Raw genomic sequence first — 27,767 nt, forward strand, 5'->3', positions numbered from 1 at the left:
AAGCCTGTAAGTGAGGACTGTACTGCTGATGTTTACAATTGAGGCCGCATTACTCTGGCGACTTTTGTATGACTCTGTTAAAATCCTGACGGTTCCAGTACATATTAGTAAGAAAACTCTCTAGTTGTGGTAAAACTCTTAAAATACGCAATTAGAGTTTCCAGAAATGATTAAAAACTTGGAAGAACCCCTTGAAATTAAAGTAAATTGATTCTTCCTACATTTCCTGCCGTTTGTAATCACAGACATTACCAGTGGAAAGCCGTGAAATGACCAGCAAACTGATAATATTTACAACTCCGGGCACTTTAGGGAGCGTTTTCACATGAATTTGCTTTCAAATATTAGGAATTCTTGTTTATACAGCTCAAAATTTGTGTAGAAAGCCTGTAAGGGAGGACTGTACTGCTTATGTTTACAATTGAGGCCGCATTACTCTGGCGACTTTTGTATGACTCTGTTAAAATCCTGACGGTTCCAGTACATATTTGCAAGAAAACTCTCTAGTTGTGGTAAAACTCTTAAAATACGCAATTAGAGTTTCCAGAAATGATTAAAAAGTTGGAAGAACCCCTTGAAATTAAAGTAAATTGATTCTTCCTACATTTCCTGCCGTTTGTAATCACAGACATTACCAGTGGAAAGCCGTGAAATGACCAGCAAACTGATAATATTTACAACTCCGGGCACTTTAGGGAGCGTTTTCACTTGAATTTGCTTTCAAATATTAGGAATTCTTGTTTATACAGCTCAAAATTTGTGTAGAAAGCCTGTAAGTGGGGACTGTACTGCTTATGTTTACAATTGAGGCCGCATTACTCTGGCGACTTTTGTATGACTCTGTTAAAATCCTGACGGTTCCAGTACATATTTGTAAGAAAACTCTCTAGTTGTGGTAAAACTCTTAAAATACGCAATTAGAGTTTCCAGAAATGATTAAAAAGTTGGAAGAACCCCTTGAAATTAAAGTAAATTGATTCTTCCTACATTTCCTGCCGTTTGTAATCACAGACATTACCAGCGGAAAGCCGTGAAATGACCAGCAAACTGATAATATTTACAACTCCGGGCACTTTAGGGAGCGTTTTCACTTGAATTTGCTTTCAAATATTAGGAATTCTTGTTTATACAGCTCAAAATTTGTGTAGAAAGCCTGTAAGTGGGGACTGTACTGCTTATGTTTACAATTGAGGCCGCATTACTCTGGCGACTTTTGTATGACTCTGTTAAAATCCTGACGGTTCCAGTACATATTAGTAAGAAAACTCTCTAGTTGTGGTAAAACTCTTAAAATACGCAATTAGAGTTTCCAGAAATGATTAAAAAGTTGGAAGAACCACTTGAAATTAAAGTAAATTGATTCTTCCTACATTTCCTGCCGTTTGTAATCACAGACATTACCAGTGGAAAGCCGTGAAATGACCAGCAAACTGATAATATTTACAACTCCGGGCACTTTAGCGAGCGTTTTCACTTGAATTTGCTTTCAAATATTAGGAATTCTTGTTTATACAGCTCAAAATTTGTGTAGAAAGCCTGTAAGTGAGGACTGTACTGCTTATGTTTACAATTGAGGCCGCATTACTCTGGCGACTTTTGTATGACTCTGTTAAAACCCTGACGGTTCCAGTACATATTTGTAAGAAAACTATCTAGTTGTGGTAAAACTCTTAAAATACGCAATTAGAGTTCCCAGAAATGATTAAAAACTTGGATGAACCCCTTGCAATTAGAGTAAATAGATTCTTCCTACATTTCCTGCCGTATGTAATCACAGACATTACCAGTGGAAAGCCGTGAAATGACCAGCAAACTGATAATATTTACAACTCCGGGCACTTTAGGGAGCGTTTTCACTTGAATTTGCTTTCAAATATTAGGAATTCTTGTTTATACAGCTCAAAATTTGTGTAGAAAGCCTGTAAGTGGGGACTGTACTGCTTATGTTTACAATTGAGGCCGCATTACTCTGGCGACTTTTGTATGACTCTGTTAAAATCCTGACGGTTCCAGTACATATTAGTAAGAAAACTCTCTAGTTGTGGTAAAACTCTTAAAATACGCAATTAGAGTTTCCAGAAATGATTAAAAAGTTGGAAGAACCACTTGAAATTAAAGTAAATTGATTCTTCCTACATTTCCTGCCGTTTGTAATCACAGACATTACCAGTGGAAAGCCGTGAAATGACCAGCAAACTGATAATATTTACAACTCCGGGCACTTTAGCGAGCGTTTTCACTTGAATTTGCTTTCAAATATTAGGAATTCTTGTTTATACAGCTCAAAATTTGTGTAGAAAGCCTGTAAGTGAGGACTGTACTGCTTATGTTTACAATTGAGGCCGCATTACTCTGGCGACTTTTGTATGACTCTGTTAAAACCCTGACGGTTCCAGTACATATTTGTAAGAAAACTATCTAGTTGTGGTAAAACTCTTAAAATACGCAATTAGAGTTCCCAGAAATGATTAAAAACTTGGATGAACCCCTTGCAATTAGAGTAAATAGATTCTTCCTACATTTCCTGCCGTATGTAATCACAGACATTACCAGTGGAAAGCCGTGAAATGACCAGCAAACTGATAACATTTACAACTCCGGGCACTTTAGCAAGCGTTTTCACTTGAATTTGCTTTCAAATATTAGGAATTCTTGTTTATACAGCTCAAAATTTGTGTAGAAAGCCTGTAAGTGACGACTGTACTGCTTATGTTTACAATTGAGGCCGCATTACTCTGGCGACTTTTGTATGACTCTGTTAAAATCCTGACGGTTCCAGTACATATTAGTAAGAAAACTCTCTAGTTGTGGTAAAACTCTTAAAATACGCAATTAGAGTTTCCAGAAATGATTAAAAAGTTGGAAGAAGCCCTTGAAATTAAAGTAAATTGATTCTTCCTACATTTCCTGCCGTTTGTAATCACAGACATTACCAGTGGAAAGCCGTGAAATGACCAGCAAACTGATAATATTTACAACTCCGGGCACTTTAGGGAGCGTTTTCACTTGAATTTGCTTTCAAATATTAGGAATTCTTGTTTATACAGCTCAAAATTTGTGTAGAAAGCCTGTAAGTGAGGACTGTACTGCTTATGTTTACAATTGAGGCCGCATTACTCTGGCGACTTTTGTATGACTCTGTTAAAATCCTGACGGTTCCAGTACATATTAGTAAGAAAACTCTCTAGTTGTGGTAAAACTCTTAAAATACGCAATTAGAGTTTCCAGAAATGATTAAAAAGTTGGAAGAACCCCTTGAAATTAAAGTAAATTGATTCTTCCTACATTTCCTGCCGTTTGTAATCACAGACATTACCAGTGGAAAGCCGTGAAATGACCAGCAAACTGATAATATTTACAACTCCGGGCACTTTAGGGAGCGTTTTCACTTGAATTTGCTTTCAAATATTAGGAATTCTTGTTTATACAGCTCAAAATTTGTGTAGAAAGCCTGTAAGTGACGACTGTACTGCTTATGTTTACAATTGAGGCCGCATTACTCTGGCGACTTTTGTATGACTCTGTTAAAATCCTGCCGGTTCCAGTACATATTTGTAAAAAACTCTCTGGTTGTGGTAAAACTCTTAAAATACGCAATTAGAGTTCCCAGAAATGATTAAAAAGTTGGAAGAACCCCTTGAAATTAAAGTAAATTGATTCTTCCTACATTTCCTGCCGTTTGTAATCACAGACATTACCAGTGGAAAGCCGTGAAATGACCAGCAAACGGATAATATTTACAACTCCGGGCACTTTAGCGAGCGTTTTCACTTGAATTTGCTTTCAAATATTAGGAATTCTTGTTTATACAGCTCAAAATTTGTGTAGAAAGCCTGTAAGTGAGGACTGTACTGCTGATGTTTACAATTGAGGCCGCATTACTCTGGCGACTTTTGTATGACTCTGTTAAAATCCTGACGGTTCCAGTACATATTAGTAAGAAAACTCTCTAGTTGTGGTAAAACTCTTAAAATACGCAATTAGAGTTTCCAGAAATGATTAAAAACTTGGAAGAACCCCTTGAAATTAAAGTAAATTGATTCTTCCTACATTTCCTGCCGTTTGTAATCACAGACATTACCAGTGGAAAGCCGTGAAATGACCAGCAAACTGATAATATTTACAACTCCGGGCACTTTAGGGAGCGTTTTCACATGAATTTGCTTTCAAATATTAGGAATTCTTGTTTATACAGCTCAAAATTTGTGTAGAAAGCCTGTAAGGGAGGACTGTACTGCTTATGTTTACAATTGAGGCCGCATTACTCTGGCGACTTTTGTATGACTCTGTTAAAATCCTGACGGTTCCAGTACATATTTGCAAGAAAACTCTCTAGTTGTGGTAAAACTCTTAAAATACGCAATTAGAGTTTCCAGAAATGATTAAAAAGTTGGAAGAACCCCTTGAAATTAAAGTAAATTGATTCTTCCTACATTTCCTGCCGTTTGTAATCACAGACATTACCAGTGGAAAGCCGTGAAATGACCAGCAAACTGATAATATTTACAACTCCGGGAACTTTAGGGAGCGTTTTCACTTGAATTTGCTTTCAAATATTAGGAATTCTTGTTTATACAGCTCAAAATTTGTGTAGAAAGCCTGTAAGTGGGGACTGTACTGCTTATGTTTACAATTGAGGCCGCATTACTCTGGCGACTTTTGTATGACTCTGTTAAAATCCTGACGGTTCCAGTACATATTTGTAAGAAAACTCTCTAGTTGTGGTAAAACTCTTAAAATACGCAATTAGAGTTTCCAGAAATGATTAAAAAGTTGGAAGAACCCCTTGAAATTAAAGTAAATTGATTCTTCCTACATTTCCTGCCGTTTGTAATCACAGACATTACCAGTGGAAAGCCGTGAAATGACCAGCAAACTGATAATATTTACAACTGCGGGCACTTTAGGGAGCGTTTTCACTTGAATTTGCTTTCAAATATTAGGAATTCTTGTTTATACAGCTCAAAATTTGTGTAGAAAGCCTGTAAGTGACGACTGTACTGCTTATGTTTACAATTGAGGCCGCATTACTCTGGCGACTTTTGTATGACTCTGTTAAAACCCTGACGGTTCCAGTACATATTTGTACGAAAACTATCTAGTTGTGGTAAAACTCTTAAAATACGCAATTAGAGTTCCCAGAAATGATTAAAAAGTTGGATGAACCCCTTGAAATTAGAGTAAATAGATTCTTCCTACATTTCCTGCCGTATGTAATCACAGACATTACCAGTGGAAAGCCGTGAAATGACCAGCAAACTGATAACATTTACAACTCCGGGAACTTTAGCGAGCGTTTTCACTTGAATTTGCTTTCAAATATTAGGAATTCTTGTTTATACAGCTCAAAATTTGTGTAGAAAGCCTGTAAGTGACGACTGTACTGCTTATGTTTACAATTGAGGCCGCATTACTCTGGCGACTTTTGTATGACTCTGTTAAAATCCTGACGGTTCCAGTACATATTTGTAAGAAAACTCTCTAGTTGTGGTAAAACTCTTAAAATACGCAATTAGAGTTTCCAGAAATGATTAAAAACTTGGAAGAACCCCTTGAAATTAAAGTAAATTGATTCTCCCTACATTTCCTGCCGTTTGTAATCACAGACATTACCAGTGGAAAGCCGTGAAGTGACCAGCAAACGGATAATATTTACAACTCCGGGCACTTTAGGGAGCGTTTTCACATGAATTTGCTTTCAAATATTAGGAATTCTTGTTTATACAGCTCAAAATTTGTGTAGAAAGCCTGTAAGTGAGGACTGTACTGCTTATGTTTACAATTGAGGCCGCATTACTCTGGCGACTTTTGTATGACTCTGTTAAAATCCTGACGGTTCCAGTACATATTTGTAAAAAACTCTCTGGTTGTGGTAAAACTCTTAAAATACGCAATTAGAGTTTCCAGAAATGATTAAAAAGTTGGAAGAACCCCTTGAAATTAAAGTAAATTGATTCTTCCTACATTTCCTGCCGTTTGTAATCACAGACATTACCAGTGGAAAGCCGTGAAATGACCAGCAAACTGATAATATTTACAACTCCGGGCACTTTAGCGAGCGTTTTCACTTGAATTTGCTTTCAAATATTAGGAATTCTTGTTTATACAGCTCAAAATTTGTGTAGAAAGCCTGTAAGTGAGGACTGTACTGCTTATGTTTACAATTGAGGCCGCATTACTCTGGCGACTTTTGTATGACTCTGTTAAAATCCTGACGGTTCCAGTACATATTAGTAAGAAAACTCTCTAGTTGTGGTAAAACTCTTAAAATACGCAATTAGAGTTTCCAGAAATGATTAAAAAGTTGGAAGAACCCCTTGAAATTAAAGTAAATTGATTCTTCCTACATTTCCTGCCGTTTGTAATCACAGACATTACCAGTGGAAAGCCTTGAAATGACCAGCAAACTGATAATATTTACAACTCCGGGCACTTTAGGGAGCGTTTTCACTTGAATTTGCTTTCAAATATTAGGAATTCTTGTTTATACAGCTCAAAATTTGTGTAGAAAGCCTGTAAGTGACGACTGTACTGCTTATGTTTACAATTGAGGCCGCATTACTCTGGCGACTTTTGTATGACTCTGTTAAAATCCTGACGGTTCCAGTACATATTTGTAAGAAAACTCTCTAGTTGTGGTAAAACTCTTAAAATACGCAATTAGAGTTTCCAGAAATGATTAAAAACTTGGAAGAACCCCTTGAAATTAAAGTAAATTGATTCTTCCTACATTTCCTGCCGTTTGTAATCATAGACATTACCAGTGGAAAGCTGTGAAATGACCAGCAAACTGATAATATTTACAACTCCGGGCACTTTAGCGAGCGTTTTCACTTGAATTTGCTTTCAAATATTAGGAATTCTTGTTTATACAGCTCAAAATTTGTGTAGAAAGCCTGTAAGTGAGGTCTAAACTGCGTATGTTTACAATTGAGGCCCCATTACTCTGGCGACTTTTGTATGACTCTGTTAAAATCCTGACGGTTCCAGTACATATTAGTAAGAAAACTCTCTAGTTGTGGTAAAACTCTTAAAATACGCAATTAGAGTTTCCAGAAATGATTAAAAAGTTGGAAGAACCCCTTGAAATTAAAGTAAATTGATTCTTCATACATTTCCTGCCGTTTGTAATCACAGACATTACCAGTGGAAAGCCGTGAAATGACCAGCAAACTGATAACATTTACAACTCCGGGCACTTTAGGGAGCGTTTTCACATGAATTTGCTTTCAAATATTAGGAATTCTTGTTTATACAGCTCAAAATTTGTGTAGAAAGCCTGTAAGTGAGGACTGTACTGCTTATGTTTACAATTGAGGCCGCATTACTCTGGCGACTTTTGTATGACTCTGTTAAAATCCTGACAGTTCCAGTACATATTAGTAAGAAAACTCTCTAGTTGTGGTAAAACTCTTAAAATACGCAATTAGAGTTTCCAGAAATGATTAAAAAGTTGGAAGAACCCCTTGAAATTAAAGTAAATAGATTCTTCCTACATTTCCTGCCGTTTGTAATCACAGACATTACCAGTAGAAAGCCGTGAAATGACCAGCAAACTGATAATATTTACAACTCCGGGCACTTTAGGGAGGGTTTTCACTTGAATTTGCTTTCAAATATTAGGAATTCTTGTTTATACAGCTCAAAATTTGTGTAGAAAGCCTGTAAGTGAGGACTGTACTGCTTATGTTTACAATTGAGGCCGCATTACTCTGGCGACTTTTGTATGACTCTGTTAAAATCCTGCCGGTTCCAGTACATATTTGTAAAAAACTCTCTGGTTGTGGTAAAACTCTTAAAATACGCAATTAGAGTTTCCAGAAATGATTAAAAAGTTGGAAGAACCCCTTGAAATTAAAGTAAATTGATTCTTCCTACATTTCCTGCCGTTTGTAATCACAGACATTACCAGTGGAAAGCCGTGAAATGACCAGCAAACTGATAATATTTACAACTCCGGGCACTTTAGCGAGCGTTTTCACTTGAATTTGCTTTCAAATATTAGGAATTCTTGTTTATACAGCTCAAAATTTGTGTAGAAAGCCTGTAAGTGAGGTCTAAACTGCGTATGTTTACAATTGAGGCCCCATTACTCTGGCGACTTTTGTATGACTCTGTTAAAATCCTGACGGTTCCAGTACATATTAGTAAGAAAACTCTCTAGTTGTTGTAAAACTCTTAAAATACGCAATTAGAGTTTCCAGAAATGATTAAAAAGTTGGAAGAACCCCTTGAAATTAAAGTAAATTGATTCTTCCTACATTTCCTGCCGTTTGTAATCACAGACATTACCATTGGAAAGCCTTTAAATGACCAGCAAACTGATAATATTTACAACTCCGGGCACTTTAGGGAGCGTTTTCACTTGAATTTGCTTTCAAATATTAGGAATTCTTGTTTATACAGCTCAAAATTTGTGTAGAAAGCCTGTAAGTGACGACTGTACTGCTTATGTTTACAATTGAGGCCGCATTACTCTGGCGACTTTTGTATGACTCTGTTAAAATCCTGACGGTTCCAGTACATATTAGTAAGAAAACTCTCTAGTTGTGGTAAAACTCTTAAAATACGCACTTAGAGTTTCCAGAAATGATTAAAAAGTTGGAAGAACCCCTTGAAATTAAAGTAAATTGATTCTTCCTACATTTCCTGCCGTTTGTAATCACAGACATTACCAGTGGAAAGCCATGAAATGACCAGCAAACTGATAATATTTACAACTCCGGGCACTTTAGGGAGCATTTTCACTTGAATTTGCTTTCAAATATTAGGAATTCTTGTTTATACAGCTCAAAATTTGTGTAGAAAGCCTGTAAGTGAGGACTGTACTGCTTATGTTTACAATTGAGGCCGCATTACTCTGGCGACTTTTGTATGACTCTGTTAAAATCCTGACGGTTCCAGTACATATTTGTAAGAAAACTCTCTAGTTGTGGTAAAACTCTTAAAATACGCAATTAGAGTTTCCAGAAATGATTAAAAACTTGGAAGAACCCCTTGAAATTAAAGTAAATTGATTCTTCCTACATTTCCTGCCGTTTGTAATCATAGACATTACCAGTGGAAAGCCGTGAAATGACCAGCAAACTGATAATATTTACAACTCCGGGCACTTTAGCGAGCGTTTTCACTTGAATTTGCTTTCAAATATTAGGAATTCTTGTTTATACAGTTCAAAATTTGTGTAGAAAGCCTGTAAGTGACGACTGTACTGCTTATGTTTACAATTGAGGCCGCGTTACTCTGGCGACTTTTGTATGACTCTGTTAAAATCCTGACGGTTCCAGTACATATTTGTAAGAAAACTCTCTAGTTGTGGTAAAACTCTTAAAATACGCAATTAGAGTTTCCAGAAATGATTAAAAAGTTGGAAGAACCCCTTGAAATTAAAGTAAATTGATTCTTCCTACATTTCCTGCCGTTTGTAATCACAGACATTACCAGTGGAAAGCCGTGAAATGACCAGCAAACTGATAACATTTACAACTCCGGGCACTTTAGGGAGCGTTTTCACTTGAATTTGCTTTCAAATATTAGGAATTCTTGTTTATAAAGCTCAAAATTTGTGTAGAAAGCCTGTAAGTGGGGACTGTACTGCTTATGTTTACAATTGAGGCCGCATTACTCTGGCGACTTTTGTATGACTCTGTTAAAATCCTGACAGTTCCAGTACATATTAGTAAGAAAACTCTCTAGTTGTGGTAAAACTCTTAAAATACGCAATTAGAGTTTCCAGAAATGATTAAAAAGTTGGAAGAACCCCTTGAAATTAAAGTAAATAGATTCTTCCTACATTTCCTGCCGTTTGTAATCACAGACATTACCAGTAGAAAGCCGTGAAATGACCAGGAAACTGATAATATTTACAACTCCGGGCACTTTAGCGAGCGTTTTCACTTGAATTTGCTTTCAAATATTAGGAATTCTTGTTTATACAGCTCAAAATTTGTGTAGAAAGCCTGTAAGTGAGGACTGTACTGCTTATGTTTACAATTGAGGCCGCATTACTCTGGCGACTTTTGTATGACTCTGTTAAAATCCTGCCGGTTCCAGTACATATTTGAAAAAAACTCTCTGGTTGTGGTAAAACTCTTAAAATACGCAATTAGAGTTTCCAGAAATGATTAAAAAGTTGGAAGAACCCCTTGAAATTAAAGTAAATTGATTCTTCCTACATTTCCTGCCGTTTGTAATCACAGACATTACCAGTGGAAAGCCGTGAAATGACCAGCAAACTGATAATATTTACAACTCCGGGCACTTTAGCGAGCGTTTTCACTTGAATTTGCTTTCAAATATTAGGAATTCTTGTTTATACAGCTCAAAATTTGTGTAGAAAGCCTGTAAGTGAGGACTGTACTGCTTATGTTTACAATTGAGGCCGCATTACTCTGGCGACTTTTGTATGACTCTGTTAAAATCCTGCCGGTTCCAGTACATATTTGTAAAAAACTCTCTGGTTGTGGTAAAACTCTTAAAATACGCAATTAGAGTTTCCAGAAATGATTAAAAAGTTGGAAGAACCCCTTGAAATTAAAGTAAATTGATTCTTCCTACATTTCCTGCCGTTTGTAATCACAGACATTACCAGTGGAAAGCCGTGAAATGACCAGCAAACTGATAATATTTACAACTCCGGGCACTTTAGCGAGCGTTTTCACTTGAATTTGCTTTCAAATATTAGGAATTCTTGTTTATACAGCTCAACATTTGTGTAGAAAGCCTGTAAGTGAGGACTGTACTGCTTATGTTTACAATTGAGGCCGCATTACTCTGGCGACTTTTGTATGACTCTGTTAAAATCCTGACGGTTCCAGTACATATTAGTAAGAAAACTCTCTAGTTGTGGTAAAACTCTTAAAATACGCAATTAGAGTTTCCAGAAATGATTAAAAAGTTGGAAGAACCCCTTGAAATTAAAGTAAATTGATTCTTCCTACATTTCCTGCCGTTTGTAATCACAGACATTACCAGTGGAACGCCGTGAAATGACCAGCAAACTGATAATATTTACAACTCCGGGAACTTTAGGGAGCGTTTTCACATGAATTTGCTTTCAAATATTAGGAATTCTTGTTTATACAGCTCAAAATTTGTGTAGAAAGCCTGTAAGGGAGGACTGTACTGCTTATGTTTACAATTGAGGCCGCATTACTCTGGCGACTTTTGTATGACTCTGTTAAAATCCTGACGGTTCCAGTACATATTTGCAAGAAAACTCTCTAGTTGTGGTAAAACTCTTAAAATACGCAATTAGAGTTTCCAGAAATGATTAAAAAGTTGGAAGAACCCCTTGAAATTAAAGTAAATTGATTCTTCCTACATTTCCTGCCGTTTGTAATCACAGACATTACCAGTGGAAAGCCGTGAAATGACCAGCAAACTGATAATATTTACAACTCCGGGCACTTTAGGGAGCGTTTTCACTTGAATTTGCTTTCAAATATTAGGAATTCTTGTTTATACAGCTCAAAATTTGTGTAGAAAGCCTGTAAGTGACGACTGTACTGCTTATGTTTACAATTGAGGCCGCATTACTCTGGCGACTTTTGTATGACTCTGTTAAAATCCTGACGGTTCCAGTACATATTAGTAAGAAAACTCTCTAGTTGTGGTAAAACTCTTAAAATACGCAATTAGAGTTTCCAGAAATGATTAAAAAGTTGGAAGAACCCCTTGAAATTAAAGTAAATTGATTCTTCCTACATTTCCTGCCGTTTGTAATCACAGACATTACCAGTGGAAAGCCATGAAATGACCAGCAAACTGATAATATTTACAACTCCGGGCACTTTAGGGAGCATTTTCACTTGAATTTGCTTTCAAATATTAGGAATTCTTGTTTATACAGCTCAAAATTTGTGTAGAAAGCCTGTAAGTGACGACTGTACTGCTTATGTTTACAATTGAGGCCGCGTTACTCTGGCGACTTTTGTATGACTCTGTTAAAATCCTGACGGTTCCAGTACATATTTGTAAGAAAACTCTCTAGTTGTGGTAAAACTCTTAAAATACGCAATTAGAGTTTCCAGAAATGATTAAAAAGTTGGAAGAACCCCTTGAAATTAAAGTAAATTGATTCTTCCTACATTTCCTGCCGTTTGTAATCACAGACATTACCAGTGGAAAGCCGTGAAATGACCAGCAAACTGATAACATTTACAACTCCGGGCACTTTAGGGAGCGTTTTCACTTGAATTTGCTTTCAAATATTAGGAATTCTTGTTTATAAAGCTCAAAATTTGTGTAGAAAGCCTGTAAGTGGGGACTGTACTGCTTATGTTTACAATTGAGGCCGCATTACTCTGGCGACTTTTGTATGACTCTGTTAAAATCCTGACAGTTCCAGTACATATTAGTAAGAAAACTCTCTAGTTGTGGTAAAACTCTTAAAATACGCAATTAGAGTTTCCAGAAATGATTAAAAAGTTGGAAGAACCCCTTGAAATTAAAGTAAATAGATTCTTCCTACATTTCCTGCCGTTTGTAATCACAGACATTACCAGTAGAAAGCCGTGAAATGACCAGGAAACTGATAATATTTACAACTCCGGGCACTTTAGGGAGCGTTTTCACTTGAATTTGCTTTCAAATATTAGGAATTCTTGTTTATACAGCTCAAAATTTGTGTAGAAAGCCTGTAAGTGAGGACTGTACTGCTTATGTTTACAATTGAGGCCGCATTACTCTGGCGACTTTTGTATGACTCTGTTAAAATCCTGCCGGTTCCAGTACATATTTGAAAAAAACTCTCTGGTTGTGGTAAAACTCTTAAAATACGCAATTAGAGTTTCCAGAAATGATTAAAAAGTTGGAAGAACCCCTTGAAATTAAAGTAAATTGATTCTTCCTACATTTCCTGCCGTTTGTAATCACAGACATTACCAGTGGAAAGCCGTGAAATGACCAGCAAACTGATAATATTTACAACTCCGGGCACTTTAGGGAGCGTTTTCACTTGAATTTGCTTTCAAATATTAGGAATTCTTGTTTATACAGCTCAAAATTTGTGTAGAAAGCCTGTAAGTGAGGACTGTACTGCTTATGTTTACAATTGAGGCCGCATTACTCTGGCGACTTTTGTATGACTCTGTTAAAATCCTGCCGGTTCCAGTACATATTTGTAAAAAACTCTCTGGTTGTGGTAAAACTCTTAAAATACGCAATTAGAGTTTCCAGAAATGATTAAAAAGTTGGAAGAACCCCTTGAAATTAAAGTAAATTGATTCTTCCTACATTTCCTGCCGTTTGTAATCACAGACATTACCAGTGGAAAGCCGTGAAATGACCAGCAAACTGATAATATTTACAACTCCGGGCACTTTAGCGAGCGTTTTCACTTGAATTTGCTTTCAAATATTAGGAATTCTTGTTTATACAGCTCAACATTTGTGTAGAAAGCCTGTAAGTGAGGACTGTACTGCTTATGTTTACAATTGAGGCCGCATTACTCTGGCGACTTTTGTATGACTCTGTTAAAATCCTGACGGTTCCAGTACATATTAGTAAGAAAACTCTCTAGTTGTGGTAAAACTCTTAAAATACGCAATTAGAGTTTCCAGAAATGATTAAAAAGTTGGAAGAACCCCTTGAAATTAAAGTAAATTGATTCTTCCTACATTTCCTGCCGTTTGTAATCACAGACATTACCAGTGGAACGCCGTGAAATGACCAGCAAACTGATAATATTTACAACTCCGGGAACTTTAGGGAGCGTTTTCACATGAATTTGCTTTCAAATATTAGGAATTCTTGTTTATACAGCTCAAAATTTGTGTAGAAAGCCTGTAAGGGAGGACTGTACTGCTTATGTTTACAATTGAGGCCGCATTACTCTGGCGACTTTTGTATGACTCTGTTAAAATCCTGCCGGTTCCAGTACATATTTGCAAGAAAACTCTCTAGTTGTGGTAAAACTCTTAAAATACGCAATTAGAGTTTCCAGAAATGATTAAAAAGTTGGAAGAACCCCTTGAAATTAAAGTAAATTGATTCTTCCTACATTTCCTGCCGTTTGTAATCACAGACATTACCAGTGGAAAGCCGTGAAATGACCAGCAAACTGATAATATTTACAACTCCGGGCACTTTAGGGAGCGTTTTCACTTGAATTTGCTTTCAAATATTAGGAATTCTTGTTTATACAGCTCAAAATTTGTGTAGAAAGCCTGTAAGTGGGGACTGTACTGCTTATGTTTACAATTGAGGCCGCATTACTCTGGCGACTTTTGTATGACTCTGTTAAAATCCTGACGGTTCCAGTACATATTTGTAAGAAAACTCTCTAGTTGTGGTAAAACTCTTAAAATACGCAATTAGAGTTTCCAGAAATGATTAAAAACTTGGAAGAACCCCTTGAAATTAAAGTAAATTGATTCTTCCTACATTTCCTGCCGTTTGTAATCACAGACATTACCAGTGGAAAGCCGTGAAGTGACCAGCAAACGGATAATATTTACAACTCCGGGCACTTTAGGGAGCGTTTTCACATGAATTTGCTTTCAAATATTAGGAATTCTTGTTTATACAGCTCAAAATTTGTGTAGAAAGCCTGTAAGTGAGGACTGTACTGCTTATGTTTACAATTGAGGCCGCATTACCCTGGCGACTTTTGTATGACTCTGTTAAAATCCTGACGGTTCCAGTACATTTTTGTAAGAAAACTCTCTAGTTGTGGTAAAACTCTTAAAATACGCAATTAGAGTTTCCAGAAATGATTAAAAAGTTGGAAGAACCCCTTGAAATTAAAGTAAATTGATTCTTCCTACATTTCCTGCCGTTTGTAATCACAGACATTACCAGCGGAAAGCCGTGAAATGACCAGCAAACTGATAATATTTACAACTCCGGGCACTTTAGGGAGCGTTTTCACTTGAATTTGCTTTCAAATATTAGGAATTCTTGTTTATACAGCTCAAAATTTGTGTAGAAAGCCTGTAAGTGCGGATTGTACTGCTTATGTTTACAATTGAGGTCGCATTACTCTGGCGACTTTTGTATGACTCTGTTAAAATCCTGACGGTTCCAGTACATATTAGTAAGAAAACTCTCTAGTTGTGGTAAAACTCTTAAAATACGCAATTAGAGTTTCCAGAAATGATTAAAAAGTTGGAAGAACCACTTGAAATTAAAGTAAATTGATTCTTCCTACATTTCCTGCCGTTTGTAATCACAGACATTACCAGTGGAAAGCCGTGAAATGACCAGCAAACGGATAATATTTACTACTCCGGGCACTTTAGCGAGCGTTTTCACTTGAATTTGCTTTCAAATATTAGGAATTCTTGTTTATACAGCTCAAAATTTGTGTAGAAAGCCTGTAAGTGAGGACTGTACTGCTTATGTTTACAATTGAGGCCGCATTACTCTGGCGACTTTTGTATGACTCTGTTAAAACCCTGAAGGTTCCAGTACATATTTGTACGAAAACTATCTAGTTGTGGTAAAACTCTTAAAATACGCAATTAGAGTTCCCAGAAATGATTAAAAACTTGGATGAACCCCTTGCAATTAGAGTAAATAGATTCTTCCTACATTTCCTGCCGTATGTAATCACAGACATTACCAGTGGAAAGCCGTGAAATGACCAGCAAACTGATAACATTTACAACTCCGGGCACTTTAGCGAGCGTTTTCACTTGAATTTGCTTTCAAATATTAGGAATTCTTGTTTATACAGCTCAAAATTTGTGTAGAAAGCCTGTAAGTGACGACTGTACTGCTTATGTTTACAATTGAGGCCGCATTACTCTGGCGACTTTTGTATGACTCTGTTAAAATCCTGACGGTTCCAGTACATATTAGTAAGAAAACTCTCTAGTTGTGGTAAAACTCTTAAAATACACAATTAGAGTTTCCAGAAATGATTAAAAAGTTGGAAGAACCCCTTGAAATTAAAGTAAATTGATTCTTCCTACATTTCCTGCCGTTTGTAATCACAGACATTACCAGTGGAAAGCCGTGAAATGACCAGCAAACTGATAATATTTACAACTCCGGGCACTTTAGGGAGCGTTTTCACTTGAATTTGCTTTCAAATATTAGGAATTCTTGTTTATACAGCTCAAAATTTGTGTAGAAAGCCTGTAAGTGACGACTGTACTGCTTATGTTTACAATTGAGGCCGCATTACTCTGGCGACTTTTGTATGACTCTGTTAAAATCCTGACGGTTCCAGTACATATTAGTAAGAAAACTCTCTAGTTGTGGTAAAACTCTTAAAATACGCAATTAGAGTTTCCAGAAATGATTAAAAAGTTGGAAGAACCCCTTGAAATTAAAGTAAATTGATTCTTCCTACATTTCCTGCCGTTCGTAATCACAGACATTACCAGTGGAAAGCCGTGAAATGACCAGCAAACTGATAATATTTACAACTCCGGGCACTTTAGCGAGCGTTTTCACTTGAATTTGCTTTCAAATATTAGGAATTCTTGTTTATACAGCTCAAAATTTGTGTAGAAAGCCTGTAAGTGAGGACTGTACTGCTTATGTTTACAATTGAGGCCGCATTACTCTGGCGACTTTTGTATGACTCTGTTAAAATCCTGACGGTTCCAGTACATATTTGTAAGAAAACTCTCTAGTTGTGGTAAAACTCTTAAAATACGCAATTAGAGTTTCCAGAAATGATTAAAAAGTTGGAAGAACCCCTTGAAATTAAAGTAAATTGATTCTTCCTACATTTCCTGCCGTTGTAATCACAGACATTACCAGCGGAAAGCCGTGAAATGACCAGCAAACTGATAATATTTACAACTCCGGGCACTTTAGGGAGCGTTTTCACTTGAATTTGCTTTCAAATATTAGGAATTCTTGTTTATACAGCTCAAAATTTGTGTAGAAAGCCTGTAAGTGAGGACTGTACTGCTTATGTTTACAATTGAGGCCGCATTACTCTGGCGACTTTTGTATGACTCTGTTAAAATCCTGACGGTTCCAGTACATATTTGTAAGAAAACTCTCTAGTTGTGGTAAAACTCTTAAAATACGCAATTAGAGTTTCCAGAAATGATTAAAAAGTTGGAAGAACCCCTTGAAATTAAAGTAAATTGATTCTTCCTACATTTCCTGCCATTTGTAATCACAGACATTACCAGTGGAAAGCCGTGAAATGACCAGCAAACTGGTAATATTTACAACTCCGGGCACTTTAGGGAGCGTTTTCACTTGAATTTGCTTTCAAATATTAGGAATTCTTGTTTATACAGCTCAAAATTTGTGTAGAAAGCCTGTAAGTGGGGATTGTACTGCTTATGTTTACAATTGAGGTCGCATTACTCTGGCGACTTTTGTATGACTCTGTTAAAATCCTGACGGTTCCAGTACATATTAGTAAGAAAACTCTCTAGTTGTGGTAAAACTCTTAAAATACGCAATTAGAGTTTCCAGAAATGATTAAAAAGTTGGAAGAACCACTTGAAATTAAAGTAAATTGATTCTTCCTACATTTCCTGCCGTTTGTAATCACAGACATTACCAGTGGAAAGCCGTGAAATGACCAGCAAACTGATAACATTTACAACTCCGGGCACTTTAGCGAGCGTTTTCACTTGAATTTGCTTTCAAATATTAGGAATTCTTGTTTATACAGCTCAAAATTTGTGTAGAAAGCCTGTAAGTGACGACTGTACTGCTTATGTTTACAATTGAGGCCGCATTACTCTGGCGACTTTTGTATGACTCTGTTAAAATCCTGACGGTTCCAGTACATATTAGTAAGAAAACTCTCTAGTTGTGGTAAAACTCTTAAAATACGCAATTAGAGTTTCCAGAAATGATTAAAAAGTTGGAAGAAGCCCTTGAAATTAAAGTAAATTGATTCTTCCTACATTTCCTGCCGTTTGTAATCACAGACATTACCAGTGGAAAGCCGTGAAATGACCAGCAAACTGATAATATTTACAACTCCGGGCACTTTAGGGAGCGTTTTCACTTGAATTTGCTTTCAAATATTAGGAATTCTTGTTTATACAGCTCAACATTTGTGTAGAAAGCCTGTAAGTGAGGACTGTACTGCTTATGTTTACAATTGAGGCCGCATTACTCTGGCGACTTTTGTATGACTCTGTTAAAATCCTGACGGTTCCAGTACATATTAGTAAGAAAACTCTCTAGTTGTGGTAAAACTCTTAAAATACGCAATTAGAGTTTCCAGAAATGATTAAAAAGTTGGAAGAACCCCTTGAAATTAAAGTAAATAGATTCTTCCTACATTTCCTGCCGTTTGTAATCACAGACATTACCAGTAGAAAGCCGTGAAATGACCAGGAAACTGATAATATTTACAACTCCGGGCACTTTAGGGAGCGTTTTCACTTGAATTTGCTTTCAAATATTAGGAATTCTTGTTTATACAGCTCAAAATTTGTGTAGAAAGCCTGTAAGTGGGGACTTTACTGCTTATGTTTACAATTGAGGCCGCATTACTCTGGCGACTTTTGTATGACTCTGTTAAAATCCTGACGGTTCCAGTACATATTTGTAAGAAAACTCTCTAGTTGTGGTAAAACTCTTAAAATACGCAATTAGAGTTTCCAGAAATGATTAAAAACTTGGAAGAACCCCTTGAAATTAAAGTAAATAGATTCTTCCTACATTTCCTGCCGTTTGTAATCACAGACATTACCAGTGGAAAGCCGTGAAGTGACCAGCAAACGGATAATATTTACAACTCCGGGCACTTTAGGGAGCGTTTTCACATGAATTTGCTTTCAAATATTAGGAATTCTTGTTTATACAGCTCAAAATTTGTGTAGAAAGCCTGTAAGTGAGGACTGTACTGCTTATGTTTACAATTGAGGCCGCATTACTCTGGCGACTTTTGTATGACTCTGTTAAAATCCTGACGGTTCCAGTACATATTTGTAAGAAAACTCTCTAGTTGTGGTAAAACTCTTAAAATACGCAATTAGAGTTTCCAGAAATGATTAAAAAGTTGGAAGAACCCCTTGAAATTAAAGTAAATTGATTCTTCCTACATTTCCTGCCATTTGTAATCACAGACATTACCAGTGGAAAGCCGTGAAATGACCAGCAAACTGGTAATATTTACAACTCCGGGCACTTTAGGGAGCGTTTTCACTTGAATTTGCTTTCAAATATTAGGAATTCTTGTTTATACAGCTCAAAATTTGTGTAGAAAGCCTGTAAGTGGGGATTGTACTGCTTATGTTTACAATTGAGGTCGCATTACTCTGGCGACTTTTGTATGACTCTGTTAAAATCCTGACGGTTCCAGTACATATTAGTAAGAAAACTCTCTAGTTGTGGTAAAACTCTTAAAATACGCAATTAGAGTTTCCAGAAATGATTAAAAAGTTGGAAGAACCACTTGAAATTAAAGTAAATTGATTCTTCCTACATTTCCTGCCGTTTGTAATCACAGACATTACCAGTGGAAAGCCGTGAAATGACCAGCAAACTGATAATAATTACAACTCCGGGCACTTTAGCGAGCGTTTTCACTTGAATTTGCTTTCAAATATTAGGAATTCTTGTTTATACAGCTCAAAATTTGTGTAGAAAGCCTGTAAGTGAGGACTGTACTGCTTATGTTTACAATTGAGGCCGCATTACTCTGGCGACTTTCGTATGACTCTGTTAAAACCCTGACGGTTCCAGTACATATTTGTACGAAAACTATCTAGTTGTGGTAAAACTCTTAAATTACGCAATTAGAGTTCCCAGAAATGATTAAAAACTTGGATGAACCTCTTGAAATTAGAGTAAATAGATTCTTCCTACATTTCCTGCCGTATGTAATCACAGACATTACCAGTGGAAAGACGTGAAATGACCAGCAAACTGATAACATTTACAACTCCGGGCACTTTAGCGAGCGTTTTCACTTGAATTTGCTTTCAAATATTAGGAATTCTTGTTTATACAGCTCAAAATTTGTGTAGAAAGCCTGTAAGTGACGACTGTACTGCTTATGTTTACAATTGAGGCCGCATTACTCTGGCGACTTTTGTATGACTCTGTTAAAATCCTGACGGTTCCAGTACATATTAGTAAGAAAACTCTCTAGTTGTGGTAAAACTCTTAAAATACGCAATTAGAGTTTCCAGAAATGATTAAAAAGTTGGAAGAACCCCTTGAAATTAAAGTAAATTGATTCTTCCTACATTTCCTGCCGTTTGTAATCACAGACATTACCAGTGGAAAGCCGTGAAATGACCAGCAAACTGATAATATTTACAACTCCGGGCACTTTAGGGAGCGTTTTCACTTGAATTTGCTTTCAAATATTAGGAATTCTTGTTTATACAGCTCAAAATTTGTGTAGAAAGCCTGTAAGTGAGGACTGTACTGCTTATGTTTACAATTGAGGCCGCATTACTCTGGCGACTTTTGTATGACTCTGTTAAAATCCTGCCGGTTCCAGTACATATTTGAAAAAAACTCTCTGGTTGTGGTAAAACTCTTAAAATACGCAATTAGAGTTTCCAGAAATGATTAAAAAGTTGGAAGAACCCCTTGAAATTAAAGTAAATTGATTCTTCCTACATTTCCTGCCGTTTGTAATCACAGACATTACCAGTGGAAAGCCGTGAAATGACCAGCAAACTGATAATATTTACAACTCCGGGCACTTTAGGGAGCGTTTTCACTTGAATTTGCTTTCAAATATTAGGAATTCTTGTTTATACAGCTCAAAATTTGTGTAGAAAGCCTGTAAGTGAGGACTGTACTGCTTATGTTTACAATTGAGGCCGCATTACTCTGGCGACTTTTGTATGACTCTGTTAAAATCCTGCCGGTTCCAGTACATATTTGTAAAAAACTCTCTGGTTGTGGTAAAACTCTTAAAATACGCAATTAGAGTTTCCAGAAATGATTAAAAAGTTGGAAGAACCCCTTGAAATTAAAGTAAATTGATTCTTCCTACATTTCCTGCCGTTTGTAATCACAGACATTACCAGTGGAAAGCCGTGAAATGACCAGCAAACTGATAATATTTACAACTCCGGGCACTTTAGCGAGCGTTTTCACTTGAATTTGCTTTCAAATATTAGGAATTCTTGTTTATACAGCTCAACATTTGTGTAGAAAGCCTGTAAGTGAGGACTGTACTGCTTATGTTTACAATTGAGGCCGCATTACTCTGGCGACTTTTGTATGACTCTGTTAAAATCCTGACGGTTCCAGTACATATTAGTAAGAAAACTCTCTAGTTGTGGTAAAACTCTTAAAATACGCAATTAGAGTTTCCAGAAATGATTAAAAAGTTGGAAGAACCCCTTGAAATTAAAGTAAATTGATTCTTCCTACATTTCCTGCCGTTTGTAATCACAGACATTACCAGTGGAACGCCGTGAAATGACCAGCAAACTGATAATATTTACAACTCCGGGAACTTTAGGGAGCGTTTTCACATGAATTTGCTTTCAAATATTAGGAATTCTTGTTTATACAGCTCAAAATTTGTGTAGAAAGCCTGTAAGGGAGGACTGTACTGCTTATGTTTACAATTGAGGCCGCATTACTCTGGCGACTTTTGTATGACTCTGTTAAAATCCTGACGGTTCCAGTACATATTTGCAAGAAAACTCTCTAGTTGTGGTAAAACTCTTAAAATACGCAATTAGAGTTTCCAGAAATGATTAAAAAGTTGGAAGAACCCCTTGAAATTAAAGTAAATTGATTCTTCCTACATTTCCTGCCGTTTGTAATCACAGACATTACCAGTGGAAAGCCGTGAAATGACCAGCAAACTGATAATATTTACAACTCCGGGCACTTTAGGGAGCGTTTTCACTTGAATTTGCTTTCAAATATTAGGAATTCTTGTTTATACAGCTCAAAATTTGTGTAGAAAGCCTGTAAGTGACGACTGTACTGCTTATGTTTACAATTGAGGCCGCATTACTCTGGCGACTTTTGTATGACTCTGTTAAAATCCTGACGGTTCCAGTACATATTAGTAAGAAAACTCTCTAGTTGTGGTAAAACTCTTAAAATACGCAATTAGAGTTTCCAGAAATGATTAAAAAGTTGGAAGAACCCCTTGAAATTAAAGTAAATTGATTCTTCCTACATTTCCTGCCGTTTGTAATCACAGACATTACCAGTGGAAAGCCATGAAATGACCAGCAAACTGATAATATTTACAACTCCGGGCACTTTAGGGAGCATTTTCACTTGAATTTGCTTTCAAATATTAGGAATTCTTGTTTATACAGCTCAAAATTTGTGTAGAAAGCCTGTAAGTGACGACTGTACTGCTTATGTTTACAATTGAGGCCGCGTTACTCTGGCGACTTTTGTATGACTCTGTTAAAATCCTGACGGTTCCAGTACATATTTGTAAGAAAACTCTCTAGTTGTGGTAAAACTCTTAAAATACGCAATTAGAGTTTCCAGAAATGATTAAAAAGTTGGAAGAACCCCTTGAAATTAAAGTAAATTGATTCTTCCTACATTTCCTGCCGTTTGTAATCACAGACATTACCAGTGGAAAGCCGTGAAATGACCAGCAAACTGATAACATTTACAACTCCGGGCACTTTAGGGAGCGTTTTCACTTGAATTTGCTTTCAAATATTAGGAATTCTTGTTTATAAAGCTCAAAATTTGTGTAGAAAGCCTGTAAGTGGGGACTGTACTGCTTATGTTTACAATTGAGGCCGCATTACTCTGGCGACTTTTGTATGACTCTGTTAAAATCCTGACAGTTCCAGTACATATTAGTAAGAAAACTCTCTAGTTGTGGTAAAACTCTTAAAATACGCAATTAGAGTTTCCAGAAATGATTAAAAAGTTGGAAGAACCCCTTGAAATTAAAGTAAATAGATTCTTCCTACATTTCCTGCCGTTTGTAATCACAGACATTACCAGTAGAAAGCCGTGAAATGACCAGGAAACTGATAATATTTACAACTCCGGGCACTTTAGGGAGCGTTTTCACTTGAATTTGCTTTCAAATATTAGGAATTCTTGTTTATACAGCTCAAAATTTGTGTAGAAAGCCTGTAAGTGAGGACTGTACTGCTTATGTTTACAATTGAGGCCGCATTACTCTGGCGACTTTTGTATGACTCTGTTAAAATCCTGCCGGTTCCAGTACATATTTGAAAAAAACTCTCTGGTTGTGGTAAAACTCTTAAAATACGCAATTAGAGTTTCCAGAAATGATTAAAAAGTTGGAAGAACCCCTTGAAATTAAAGTAAATTGATTCTTCCTACATTTCCTGCCGTTTGTAATCACAGACATTACCAGTGGAAAGCCGTGAAATGACCAGCAAACTGATAATATTTACAACTCCGGGCACTTTAGGGAGCGTTTTCACTTGAATTTGCTTTCAAATATTAGGAATTCTTGTTTATACAGCTCAAAATTTGTGTAGAAAGCCTGTAAGTGAGGACTGTACTGCTTATGTTTACAATTGAGGCCGCATTACTCTGGCGACTTTTGTATGACTCTGTTAAAATCCTGCCGGTTCCAGTACATATTTGTAAAAAACTCTCTGGTTGTGGTAAAACTCTTAAAATACGCAATTAGAGTTTCCAGAAATGATTAAAAAGTTGGAAGAACCCCTTGAAATTAAAGTAAATTGATTCTTCCTACATTTCCTGCCGTTTGTAATCACAGACATTACCAGTGGAAAGCCGTGAAATGACCAGCAAACTGATAATATTTACAACTCCGGGCACTTTAGCGAGCGTTTTCACTTGAATTTGCTTTCAAATATTAGGAATTCTTGTTTATACAGCTCAACATTTGTGTAGAAAGCCTGTAAGTGAGGACTGTACTGCTTATGTTTACAATTGAGGCCGCATTACTCTGGCGACTTTTGTATGACTCTGTTAAAATCCTGACGGTTCCAGTACATATTAGTAAGAAAACTCTCTAGTTGTGGTAAAACTCTTAAAATACGCAATTAGAGTTTCCAGAAATGATTAAAAAGTTGGAAGAACCCCTTGAAATTAAAGTAAATTGATTCTTCCTACATTTCCTGCCGTTTGTAATCACAGACATTACCAGTGGAACGCCGTGAAATGACCAGCAAACTGATAATATTTACAACTCCGGGAACTTTAGGGAGCGTTTTCACATGAATTTGCTTTCAAATATTAGGAATTCTTGTTTATACAGCTCAAAATTTGTGTAGAAAGCCTGTAAGGGAGGACTGTACTGCTTATGTTTACAATTGAGGCCGCATTACTCTGGCGACTTTTGTATGACTCTGTTAAAATCCTGCCGGTTCCAGTACATATTTGCAAGAAAACTCTCTAGTTGTGGTAAAACTCTTAAAATACGCAATTAGAGTTTCCAGAAATGATTAAAAAGTTGGAAGAACCCCTTGAAATTAAAGTAAATTGATTCTTCCTACATTTCCTGCCGTTTGTAATCACAGACATTACCAGTGGAAAGCCGTGAAATGACCAGCAAACTGATAATATTTACAACTCCGGGCACTTTAGGGAGCGTTTTCACTTGAATTTGCTTTCAAATATTAGGAATTCTTGTTTATACAGCTCAAAATTTGTGTAGAAAGCCTGTAAGTGGGGACTGTACTGCTTATGTTTACAATTGAGGCCGCATTACTCTGGCGACTTTTGTATGACTCTGTTAAAATCCTGACGGTTCCAGTACATATTTGTAAGAAAACTCTCTAGTTGTGGTAAAACTCTTAAAATACGCAATTAGAGTTTCCAGAAATGATTAAAAACTTGGAAGAACCCCTTGAAATTAAAGTAAATTGATTCTTCCTACATTTCCTGCCGTTTGTAATCACAGACATTACCAGTGGAAAGCCGTGAAGTGACCAGCAAACGGATAATATTTACAACTCCGGGCACTTTAGGGAGCGTTTTCACATGAATTTGCTTTCAAATATTAGGAATTCTTGTTTATACAGCTCAAAATTTGTGTAGAAAGCCTGTAAGTGAGGACTGTACTGCTTATGTTTACAATTGAGGCCGCATTACCCTGGCGACTTTTGTATGACTCTGTTAAAATCCTGACGGTTCCAGTACATTTTTGTAAGAAAACTCTCTAGTTGTGGTAAAACTCTTAAAATACGCAATTAGAGTTTCCAGAAATGATTAAAAAGTTGGAAGAACCCCTTGAAATTAAAGTAAATTGATTCTTCCTACATTTCCTGCCGTTTGTAATCACAGACATTACCAGCGGAAAGCCGTGAAATGACCAGCAAACTGATAATATTTACAACTCCGGGCACTTTAGGGAGCGTTTTCACTTGAATTTGCTTTCAAATATTAGGAATTCTTGTTTATACAGCTCAAAATTTGTGTAGAAAGCCTGTAAGTGCGGATTGTACTGCTTATGTTTACAATTGAGGTCGCATTACTCTGGCGACTTTTGTATGACTCTGTTAAAATCCTGACGGTTCCAGTACATATTAGTAAGAAAACTCTCTAGTTGTGGTAAAACTCTTAAAATACGCAATTAGAGTTTCCAGAAATGATTAAAAAGTTGGAAGAACCACTTGAAATTAAAGTAAATTGATTCTTCCTACATTTCCTGCCGTTTGTAATCACAGACATTACCAGTGGAAAGCCGTGAAATGACCAGCAAACGGATAATATTTACTACTCCGGGCACTTTAGCGAGCGTTTTCACTTGAATTTGCTTTCAAATATTAGGAATTCTTGTTTATACAGCTCAAAATTTGTGTAGAAAGCCTGTAAGTGAGGACTGTACTGCTTATGTTTACAATTGAGGCCGCATTACTCTGGCGACTTTTGTATGACTCTGTTAAAACCCTGAAGGTTCCAGTACATATTTGTACGAAAACTATCTAGTTGTGGTAAAACTCTTAAAATACGCAATTAGAGTTCCCAGAAATGATTAAAAACTTGGATGAACCCCTTGCAATTAGAGTAAATAGATTCTTCCTACATTTCCTGCCGTATGTAATCACAGACATTACCAGTGGAAAGCCGTGAAATGACCAGCAAACTGATAACATTTACAACTCCGGGCACTTTAGCGAGCGTTTTCACTTGAATTTGCTTTCAAATATTAGGAATTCTTGTTTATACAGCTCAAAATTTGTGTAGAAAGCCTGTAAGTGACGACTGTACTGCTTATGTTTACAATTGAGGCCGCATTACTCTGGCGACTTTTGTATGACTCTGTTAAAATCCTGACGGTTCCAGTACATATTAGTAAGAAAACTCTCTAGTTGTGGTAAAACTCTTAAAATACACAATTAGAGTTTCCAGAAATGATTAAAAAGTTGGAAGAACCCCTTGAAATTAAAGTAAATTGATTCTTCCTACATTTCCTGCCGTTTGTAATCACAGACATTACCAGTGGAAAGCCGTGAAATGACCAGCAAACTGATAATATTTACAACTCCGGGCACTTTAGGGAGCGTTTTCACTTGAATTTGCTTTCAAATATTAGGAATTCTTGTTTATACAGCTCAAAATTTGTGTAGAAAGCCTGTAAGTGACGACTGTACTGCTTATGTTTACAATTGAGGCCGCATTACTCTGGCGACTTTTGTATGACTCTGTTAAAATCCTGACGGTTCCAGTACATATTAGTAAGAAAACTCTCTAGTTGTGGTAAAACTCTTAAAATACGCAATTAGAGTTTCCAGAAATGATTAAAAAGTTGGAAGAACCCCTTGAAATTAAAGTAAATTGATTCTTCCTACATTTCCTGCCGTTCGTAATCACAGACATTACCAGTGGAAAGCCGTGAAATGACCAGCAAACTGATAATATTTACAACTCCGGGCACTTTAGCGAGCGTTTTCACTTGAATTTGCTTTCAAATATTAGGAATTCTTGTTTATACAGCTCAAAATTTGTGTAGAAAGCCTGTAAGTGAGGACTGTACTGCTTATGTTTACAATTGAGGCCGCATTACTCTGGCGACTTTTGTATGACTCTGTTAAAATCCTGACGGTTCCAGTACATATTTGTAAGAAAACTCTCTAGTTGTGGTAAAACTCTTAAAATACGCAATTAGAGTTTCCAGAAATGATTAAAAAGTTGGAAGAACCCCTTGAAATTAAAGTAAATTGATTCTTCCTACATTTCCTGCCGTTGTAATCACAGACATTACCAGCGGAAAGCCGTGAAATGACCAGCAAACTGATAATATTTACAACTCCGGGCACTTTAGGGAGCGTTTTCACTTGAATTTGCTTTCAAATATTAGGAATTCTTGTTTATACAGCTCAAAATTTGTGTAGAAAGCCTGTAAGTGAGGACTGTACTGCTTATGTTTACAATTGAGGCCGCATTACTCTGGCGACTTTTGTATGACTCTGTTAAAATCCTGACGGTTCCAGTACATATTTGTAAGAAAACTCTCTAGTTGTGGTAAAACTCTTAAAATACGCAATTAGAGTTTCCAGAAATGATTAAAAAGTTGGAAGAACCCCTTGAAATTAAAGTAAATTGATTCTTCCTACATTTCCTGCCATTTGTAATCACAGACATTACCAGTGGAAAGCCGTGAAATGACCAGCAAACTGGTAATATTTACAACTCCGGGCACTTTAGGGAGCGTTTTCACTTGAATTTGCTTTCAAATATTAGGAATTCTTGTTTATACAGCTCAAAATTTGTGTAGAAAGCCTGTAAGTGGGGATTGTACTGCTTATGTTTACAATTGAGGTCGCATTACTCTGGCGACTTTTGTATGACTCTGTTAAAATCCTGACGGTTCCAGTACATATTAGTAAGAAAACTCTCTAGTTGTGGTAAAACTCTTAAAATACGCAATTAGAGTTTCCAGAAATGATTAAAAAGTTGGAAGAACCACTTGAAATTAAAGT

This window comes from Myotis nattereri, assembly GCF_964212035.1.
Source record: "Myotis nattereri genome assembly, chromosome: 14".
Taxonomy (NCBI): Eukaryota; Metazoa; Chordata; class Mammalia; order Chiroptera; family Vespertilionidae; genus Myotis; species Myotis nattereri.